Below are 10,236 nucleotides of genomic sequence, written 5' to 3'. Positions count from 1 at the left end.
TTGCTTGCAGATTGACCTTCATTGAGGTCCATGTAGCATCTTATAAAATGTGTCTTACCCTGTGTTCTGTGGGTGACGGCAAGGACCCCAAGGGCCTGCCCCTGAGATGCTTCCAGAGGTTGGTGAGAGACCACTGGAAGTGAGTAGAAGGCACCCTCTCCAGGTGCCGTGATACTGTTCTCCAGAGGGAGCCCCAACAGTGGGGATGCTCCAGGGGCAGAAAAGACTCCCCGGATGGACCTGGAATGGACGAGCCCAAGGCAACAGGGCTGGAAATTGCCACTCAGGAATCAGCCTGGCACACAGGTGACAAGGTGGGCAAGTTAGAGCAATTGTTTGGTCCAGTGAGTGAAGATCAAGAAGACAGGAAGAAATCAAGGAGATTCCTTACTGGGGCACCTGGACAGATTGGTGAGAAGCCAGAGACACAGATAATCCCTTGGACACAATGTTTGACAAGGGCCCTTAATCACCAAGAAGATAGCACCTGCCAGCCCTGTGCTTGGCCCTTAAAGCCCATGTTCTTATTTTACCCTTAACAAACAAACTGTAAAATTAGGTATCGTGCTCCCATTTCAGAGATGAGGAAACTGAAGCTCTGAAAGGTGACTTTGCTTGCCCCAGCCATGAAGTGGCAAAGGCAGGGGATTTCATATCCAGGTCTGTCTGATCCCCAAGCCCAACCAGCTGTGCTGCCTCAAGCTTGGGTCAAAACAGAGAAGCTAAGAAAGTGGAGAAGCCAGAGCCAGGCTGATGTCAGATGTCGCTCTGGACCTGCTGCACTCACGGCCTCTCCGATGAGGTGGGGTCTTCTCCCCACCCCACCCAGCAACCGCCAGCCCTTCCATGCAGCGGGGAGAAGGGATCCAGAGCTGCGAAGTCCAGACCGCCACCCTCTCAGGTATGAGCAGCCTTCATGGTTGATGTGGGACACCGTCCTGGGCCCTGGTAGAATGTGGGCTTTGGGGGAAATGTGATTCTGCAACAGGTGAGCTAAGAGGCTTTCCGAAGTAAGCAGAAGATCACAGTGAGGGTAACACGGCCAGGGTGGGAGTCCAGCAGCGTTCGACCCATCGGTTTCTCATTGCGCACGTATGGCTTTTCCACGGTGTGTCCCAATGAACACAAATTCTCTTTGCCCCTCTGCTCTGCGTGTTCCTTGGCCGCTGTTCCTCCTGTCTGTGTGTGGCTAGGAAATGCACATTTGTTTTGCTCTAAAGCTAAGCCAAGTATACCTCGGGCAGGCCGTCCACTGGCAGGGAAACTCACATCACACAGTGGAGCCAAAGAATGGCTTAGGGATTATGAGCTGTTTGAGACTATTCGTGCCTCAGCCCCCAGTCATCACATGCAGGACTCAGGCGCTCGTCAGAGGTGCAGAGAAGCACTTTCACGGTCATCATTAGCTGCTACTCTAGACCACAGGGTTCAGGAGGGCAGGAAAGGTATCCATCGCCATATCCCTAGGCGCCCAGCACCGTGCCTGGCACATGGAATTTACCAAATATTGGTTGAGTTGAATGAACCATCACAAAACAATCACCACACTGGGTGGGTTGTTCTCTGCAGCTCTCAATTCTCTCCTCGGGTCCCACCCAGGTTCCACCCTGCAGACCACACACCACCCAGGTGCCCTTGCCCTCCAGCTGCCGAAGAGGTTCTGACAAGGAGAGACACTGAGGGAGAGTGAGAGCAGGCGGAGAACCAGGTCCAGGGGTGTGTTCCACAGTCAGCCCCCCCACCCCACCCAAAGGACCCTGCTAGTCCCCGGGTCTCACCACCCCTTCTTGGTCCCTTAACCTGTCCACGCCTCCATAAATAGTTTCCTCGCTGAACTCACTTCAACTGCTGGTGCTAAGCCCGCCTGACACAGCCAGCTGGCAGAGTAGAGGACAGCGTGTCCCATCAAGGATGGCCTATCCAGGGCTGCCTATACTTCCAAAGCATTCTGGAAAGCAGGAGGACAAGGATGGGAAAGCTCAAGAAGATCACACGCCCCTTCAAAAAAGGCGGTTTAGCTACGGTGAACCTGACCCTGAACAGCCCTCCTCAGGGCACTGGTGGTATCCAGTCCCTCTCTGCCAACTGGGCTTTCCCTGGGGACCTCGGATTCTTGGTGGTTCTCTAATGAGGGGCTTCTGAACAGGAGCTCATCATAAACGATGACCAGAAAGAAAATTCGGGGGTCCAGTGGGGAGGCTGATGGCATCTCTGCCAGAACCACTCACTCTATATATTTTTTTACTGCCTTAAGAAAAAGGAAGCAGATCCCCTTTGAGGCGTATCTGGAAGTCCTGGTGAAAACTACAGACTGCTTTATGAGATTCTAAACCAGGTACAATTTTTTCCTAAGGCAGCTGCCTTCTCCCATGAAACCAATTTTCATTTTTATTTGCAAAATATAAACTAGACACAAATGGAATAGATTCCTTTCCCCTCTCCTTATGTATTGGACAGAGGGGCGGAAGCAGTTTTCAAGGGGAGACTGCGGGCAAGAGATTTTTCTGGGAAGAGCATGCAGCCAGAAGCAGGAGGGCCCAGAACGGGAGGGATGATTTTCAGTAGCAGCCCATGGGGAGCCCAGAGGTAGTGACCCTGGGAGAGGCAGGCAGAGAAAGGAAGGAGGGGGCTCCGGGGCCGGCAGACCGGGTGACCTCAAGCCAGACACTGAAGGGTGCTGGCCTCCTAAGGGGGTCTTAATACCTCCCATCAGAGGGGTTCTGGAGGATCAAGTGAGATGCTACAGTAGACACCTGTAGGTGTTCCATAAATGGACATCATTATTTTTATAATTGAACTTCACTGAGTTAGCAAAGAATATAAATAAAAAGTCCTGCTCTGTAGGGGAGGCTATTGGAGCACAGATACGGCATCTAGGACCAGATGGGGACGGTACAGTAACTCACTTGGATTCCCAGGGTCTAGGTGACCCAAGGTCTCCATGAAGTGCATAGCTGTGCAGCCGTGAGGAGGTGCTGGGTGCCAGGCTGGAATTCAGCCGCAGCTTCACCCACCAAGTTGTGTCCACGACACAAGCCTGGAGGAAAGGACACCTTTCTGACTGTTGTGCTCAGAAGATGACATTCTGCCAGGCAGCTGGAGAAACGTAGGTCTGCTCCTGATCCTTCAGAGGAGCTGGGTGGTAGGAGGGCAGGGAACAGAGAGTAGGGGGAGAGGGAATGCCGGGACCCCTACGAGCCCAATGAGATGAGCCCCGTCCCATGGGGCAGCTGGCTGCTGGAGCCGTGTGGTGCAGCTGGGTGATGTGACCCCTCAGAGGACCAGTAGGCCATGTTATTTATGGTCAGGGGTGCAGAGGGTGAATGAGCTCCCTAGAGACCCGGAGGAAATGGAACGGCCTCTGTGCAGGGCGAGCAAGGGTGGTCAGGTCTGCCGTGCAGAGAGGCGGCAAGGACCCAACTGCCTGGGCCACCAGCCAGGGAGGGAAGAGTGTGGTGGAGAGGCCAGAGCATGGTGGTTATGGAGGAGTGGTACAGGGTGCAGGGACCCAGCTCTTGAACTATCTTTACCTGGCGGAGGCTGGGCAGGTGGTCACCTCTTGGAAGGGGGTCAGTATAAGGAGTTTGGCAAGGCCTGTTAAGACCTGGGAGTCCTATTTCACCTTGACTCCCAGACACTCTCCTGGGACCTCTCCCCCTTCCCTCACAAGGTCACTTTCCTGCAGGCTAAACTGGGGGAAAGACGAGGACAGCAGGGGCCTGAAGCCAGCACTTTACCCGCTGAGAAGGGGGCACAGATGTTTCCAAGGAAGGGCCTTCTGTTCAATGAACCCCCGAAGCAGAGCCGACGTTGCACTTGGCCTCTGGGTCACTTTCGTCCAGAGTTCCAGGCCACCCACCAACTTGGCCCTAGTCAGACCAGACCAGCCCTGGGCTGCAGAGCTTGGAGTGAGAGGCTGGGAAGGGCTGAGACCGCCAGCCCTGGCCTGTGCTGGACCCTAGACTTGAGGAGTTCGGATCTCAGGAGACTCGGAGAGATGACAAGGAAGTGTCCTTCCACAGCCATCCTCCAAGTGCCCTGATTCCATTTCCTGCTCCCAGCCCGTTTCTTTGGGTCCAGCTGGAAGTCTCCTGATTCCCATGGCATTTCACTCATTTACTCTCCGCCACCCAGCCCAAGGGAGTCGCTAAGGCTCCTTTCGTGTCCCCACTGCTGGGCAGACACTGGTGTTGGCTGCCCCTTGGTGACCCAGCACCTGGGAGCGGTGGCAGATGGGCTCTGGGTGGCTTGCTGCACCCACATTACCCCCAAGCGCTGCCCCCAGGAACTCGACGGGGAGACGATGAGGCCGCCGTGGCATCCAGGCTTTGGCGTAGTGAGCCCTACTTTCCAGGGAGCCTGGAGTCGGGTTGCAGGGCTAAGGAATGAGTGGGAGGGGAGGAAATGGCCTCAGCAAGCAGAGAAGGGTTTTTCTCAGAAGTGTAGTCGTGAACGGGAGGAAGGAGTGAGGGCAGAAGCTCGAGGTTGAGAACCAGAACGTTCTACCCATACTCAGCCTAGATGAGGGAAGTGAAACCACACCTTACTGCCCACCCACAGTTGCAAGACGGGGCTCTTCTGCTATCTTCATTAGCATTTCTTTACTCTTGGGGGGACTGTCCTCCCAAGCAAATAGTGTTTACTATGGAAACTTCCCCCAAGACATCTCTTCCGTGAAAAGCATCTCCAGTTTGTGCCTGAAGATTCTTTGAACCCCTCACCTTGCTGTCTCCACCCATCCTGGACTGTGGTATTGTGATCGTTACCTGATCCTAAATCCCCACACTGAGATACAGTACTCACTTCAAACCAAAATTCTGACCTTGTCTTCCTGGCTTTGAAATCCAAGCATTGCTGTTCTCCCCTCCTTGCCAGGGCAGCAGCGGTGCCCTCGGCTTTGTCGTATCAGGAGGTATGTTGGTCATACTTGGGGAGCCAGCTTATGACAGCAAGGTTAAAGAAAGAAGTCAAGTTCGACATTTTGCGTTCTTGTTTTTTTGTTGCTGTGTTGAGAGACTTGAGGGTATTTAAAGCCAGCTGACAGGGAAAGTTCAAAGAACCAAGAGAGGGCAGGTCAGTTTCCTGAGGAGGCAGGAGGGGCTGGAATCAAAATGAGCAGAGGCGAGGGAGTCACGTGAAGATGGAGAGGAAGGACTTCTCAACTGGGGAAAGCAGGGAAGAGATGTGCCCAGGTGAGCAGGTTTGTCCGGATGAGATTGGGAAGGTGACAGTTCTCCTCTGACAGCTTCCATTTTCCCTTTAAGTGGCGGGGCCCACCCAAACGGGAAGGAGGAGGGCAAGAAGGGGATGGGGCTTGAAGAGAGCGAAAATGTTTGGAATAGTTGTAGAGACAGGGAAAGTGAACCAGCCTGAGAAATGATCGTTTCCATAGTGCAGGGAGCCGTTTGACGTTGGTGCTTTTGAACGTGTAGAGAACGTAATCTGCCCTGTTCTGTCACTTCCTGAAGGAACGAATGAATGCATGAGGGCTTCTGGGTGACAGCATGTTCCACGTGCTAAGAGATCTTAAAGTCACTTTACCTCGTCACACTCCATTTGCTCGGACACCCCAAGTCCCCTGCCACAGAAAGCCAACTGCTAGGGAGAGTTCCAGATGATGATAAGGGTCAACAAGAACACTTATGGCTTATGATGTGCTGGGTGCCGGGCCAAGCACCATACAGCCATAAGTGGTCTGTGTGTGGTGCACGTACATATACATAGGTACATACATGTGTGGTGGATGTGTGTTTACACATACATATCGTATAGACATATATAACTGTTTCCTGTGTAAGTCTGCAAACCTACGAGGGGACTAGATTACCTTTCCCAATGTAAAGAACTGGGGCTCCGTGGGGTTCCTCAACTCCAGCCCAGAGCCCCCTGCCCAACAGAGGCAGCTACACACCCCCCTGACCAAGGGGGCTGGGAAAGACCACGCAGGAAAGGCAAGTAGAGAAGTCTCAGTAATGAAGAATCAGCTTCAGAATGAAAGTAAAGCATGAAAATAAACTCCATGCCTGAGGACAAGGTGGAATTTACTGTCTGGTGCTCCTGCTGGGGACGAAGTTGATGGAAGGCAACCTGAGAGTCCGCGGGGGTGAGACACAGAACAACAAGCCGCCAGCCCTTCCCCCTCCTGGCCCGCTCCCTTCCCCCCTCCCTCTTCCCCCCCCCCCGCCCCCACCTTGGGTCTCCGCAGGCCCTCAAGCCTCTTGAGGCCGCCTCCTCACCTCAAGGGCCGCTTCTGCCCCTGCCCACGGGCCCCCAGGTGCTGTCCCCAGGGTGCCAAAGGGCCAAAGCAGCACTGCGCTCTCAAGGAAGTGAGAGAAAACCACCTCTCCCTCTCAGGGTCACCTTTGATCCCACCGCTCACGGGCGCCCAGGCTCCTGTAGAACACATCGTTGATTTATGCCCGGAGTAGCCCTCTCACCTCAGGCCTTGAAAACGTGCATCCCTGAGGCAGGTGTGAGCAAGTGTGTGAGTGCGTGAAAGAGCATGTGTGTGAGTGTGTGTGTGTGTGAGTGTGTGTGTGTGTGTGTGTGTGTGTGTGTGTGTGTGAGTGAGGCTGTGTAAGGTGCAGGGAGGAGCAGCAGAGGGCGGAAACGTAAATATTCTGCATTTTCCCCATCATCTCCTTTACCTCATTGACTCATACAGACAAGCTGCCTACAGACCTCAGGCTCCACCGGGCTGTTCTGACCCCCCTAGGCTGGTCTGATTCCAACTCACCTCAAGCCAGGGCTTCTGCTATTGAGGCTCATCTTACTTGTGGAGCTTTTGACCTAAAACTGGGCGGGCCCCTTGGGGCTGCTCAAGGAATGTGGACCCTGCCCTCTGGGGGTCGGTTAGACAAACCTGAGGCTCACAGTGACCTCGATGCTCCCCATCCAACTGGAGCGAGCGCAGCCAGGGGTGCGGAGCGGGTGGTGAGAACAGCTGGGCCCAACAGGCAGAAAGGAAAATGCAGGGCGGGGCATCCTCACAGGCCCTGTTCAGTGTGATCAGGAAGAGTGATTCGTTTGTTTTGTTTGGGGATTTGATGGGGACAGGGACACCCCAAGGCCAAGGTCATGTAACCCAACACTTGCAAGTCAAAGGAAGGGGGATGGGAATTATAGAAAGTGCATATCCCTGGTGGGCTGCATTTCAGATGTCTGGAAACAAAACTTTCGGTAAGAATAAAGGGCTGAGGGACTTCCCTAGTGGTGCAGTGGTTAAGACTCCTTGCTCCCCATGCAGGGGCCCCGGGGTCCATCTCTGTTCAGGGAACTAGATCCCACATGCATGCTGCAACTAAGAGTTCGCATGCCACAACTAAGGAGCCCAAGTGCCGCAACTAAGACCCGGCACAACCAAAAAAAAAAAAAAAAGAATAAAGGGCTGAGAGGCACAAAAGGACAAATATTGGTTGGCCCAAAAGTTCATTCGGATGTTACAGGAAAACCCGAACAAACTTTTTGGCCAATGAAATATATGATTCCACTCAAATGATGTACCTAGAATAGGCAAATCCATAAACACAGCACCTAGAATAGAGGTTACCAGGGGCTGGGGGCTGGGACGCCGGGGAATAGAGGGAATGGGGAGTTATTATTTAATGGGTACTGAATTTCTATTTGAGATTTTTTAAAGTTCTGGAAATGGACAGTGGTGATGGTTGTACAACACTGTTAATGTACTTATTGCTACTGAATTGTACACTTAAAAATGATAAATTTTACCTTATGCATCGTTTACCACAATTGTAAAAATTAGAAAAAGGGTAATGGGCTGAGGAGGCAAGAGAAGCTGCGGGGAGGACAGGAGGCCCGGGCAGGGTGGAGCCCCGGACTGAGGAGGAGAACATTCGAGGGGCGACTTTGACTCCTGCACAGGGCGTGCTCCACCGCTGACACTGCAGAGTTCTTCACCTGCTATGAATAGCTCAGTCCCAGTGCCTTCACTTGAAGGGATTTGGAATACAGGACTTGGTTGTTCCCCAGCTGGCACATCCCATGAGGGCAGCCCCAGAGCTAGCCGGTCCCTTCCTGCCCAGTGCCCCATCCTCCCTCCCTTCTCTATTGCAGCCTGGTGCCTGTGGGACCCACACAGTCAGCTGCAGCTCTAGTCCCTCCTTTCCGGGAGTGGCAGCCAAAGACACAGGGCTGTCCCTCACTATTGCTACGGGAATCATAACACCGTGCAGGACCCACGGTGCTCAAGACGGGGGGAGTCTTTCAAAAGGTCCTGCTCTGCTTTTCTTCCCTTTTCTTCTCCTCTGTACCCATAGGCTATTGACACAATATTGCTGCAAATCAAATCACCCCAAATCATAGTGGAGTAAACTAACAGATATTTATTATTTCTCATGAGCCTTGGGGTCGGCTGGCCTGAGCCTAGTTAATCCAATCTTGACCCGGCTTGTTTATGTGACTGCAGTCAGCTGAGGGCATCTGGTCTAGGACGGCCTCAGCTGGGAGGACTTAGTTCTGTTCCACGTGGTCTCTCATCCTCCAGTAGGCTAGTCCGGGCTTGTTCTCATGGTGGAAGCAGTCAAAGAAAAACGTGCATCAGGTAGAGTTAAACAGGCAAGGAAAACTTTATTCAAGACTATTGCAATAGGGGTCAATTGTAATAGGAGATAAAAATTGAATGCAACTCTGAACACAACAGAAGCAGCTGGGGATTTATAGCCAATGGGCAGGGTGAGCGAGTCAGTGGATGGAAAAATACCAAGAGGAACTCGGTTAGGTACCAAGTGGAGGGAGGGGGCATTCTTGCTAAACTGGCTTGGCAGGATTCTTGCTGAACTGGTCAAGAAGAGGGCTCAGAGAAGTCTGAGAATACAAGTGGAAGTGTCCGAGACTTCTCAAGGCCTTAACACAAAATTGGCAGTGTAACTTTCACTGCATTTATCAGCCAGAGCAAGTCACAAGGCTAGCTCAGATTCAAGCAGTGGGGAAATGGCTCCATCGCATTGCAAATGGCCTGGGCACTGGGAAGGGTGGAACACTGGGGCCATCTCTGCTGCTCTCTTCATGGGAAGACCCTCTTCTATGACCAGGACCATCAGATAGAATGTAAAGCCCCCCATGCTCCCTGTGTCCTGACTTAGATGATCACCAAGCTGAGCATGGAAGGCTTACCTGCACTCAAACGGACAGACTAGGAGATGCCAGAATTGGAACCCAGGCAACCCAGGGACTTGTGTACCAATGAGGTTCTCAAGACCAAAAGAAGGCAAAGAGAATAAGACGGGAACCCAATGAATACAATGTGCGTATGTCAGAGACTTGCTCTTAGAACAAAGCAAAAGTCTGGTCATCAGAAGTAAATGGAGCATCACACTGGGCCTAGAACTAGGATTTTGTAGAAAATGTGGTCTTAATACTAATAAGGGCTACCGTTCCTTGGACATCCAACGAGTGCTAAATGCTATACATTTAATCATGTTTCATCTTTAATACAGCCCTGGTATTATAACCTCCTTTTTTTATCATTAATGAAATTAAGACTCAGAGTCCAAGACCACAGAGCTGGTAAGTGTAGAGGATTTAAAATCTGTTCAGATCAACACTCAGTGAGCACTTTTATGTGCAGCTCTGTGCAAGGCACCAGGAAAACAAAGACAAACAGACATGGACCCTGCCTTTAAGGAGCTCACAATGTAGGGGTAGGACAGACAAGCAGAGAGGTCATTTCTATGCTGTGAGACAACCATGTGTATAAAGGGTCCAGAGGAGGGTCCAGACCCAATCAGGTCTGTCTCGTGCCAAAGTATTAGTACGTGTCTTCCCCACAGCACCATCCTGGCTCCTTGGAGGCTTTTTCCATTAGGGTTGCCATCGAGGGCTAGTAACAGAGACTAGAAATAACAAAGGAGAATTTTTTATTTTCTCTCACTTAAAATGGTTGGAGGTGGGCAGCCCTCAGGTGGCATGGTGGCCCCATTATTTCATCAGAGACCCAGGCTCCTTCTAGCTTCTGTTCCACTATCCTAAGGCCACAACTTCCAACTTCAAGGTTGTCTCAAGGCCCAAGATAGATGCTAGAACTCCAGCTATCATGTCCTCAACCCAGGCAAGAAGCAGAAGGAAGGCAGAAGATTTACCTATCTGAGCTCTTTTAAGCAACTGTCCCCAAAGTCTCACCCACCAACTTCTGCTTACATCTCCTTGGTTGGAACCTACTCAAATAAGTGGCATGGTTACAAGAGAGGCTGGGAATGTATCTGTTAGCTTTATACACAG

Source organism: Balaenoptera borealis, assembly GCF_965194805.1.
Source record: "Balaenoptera borealis genome assembly, chromosome: 14".
Lineage (NCBI taxonomy): Eukaryota > Metazoa > Chordata > Mammalia > Artiodactyla > Balaenopteridae > Balaenoptera > Balaenoptera borealis.
Note: the sequence above shows the minus strand (reverse complement) of the source record.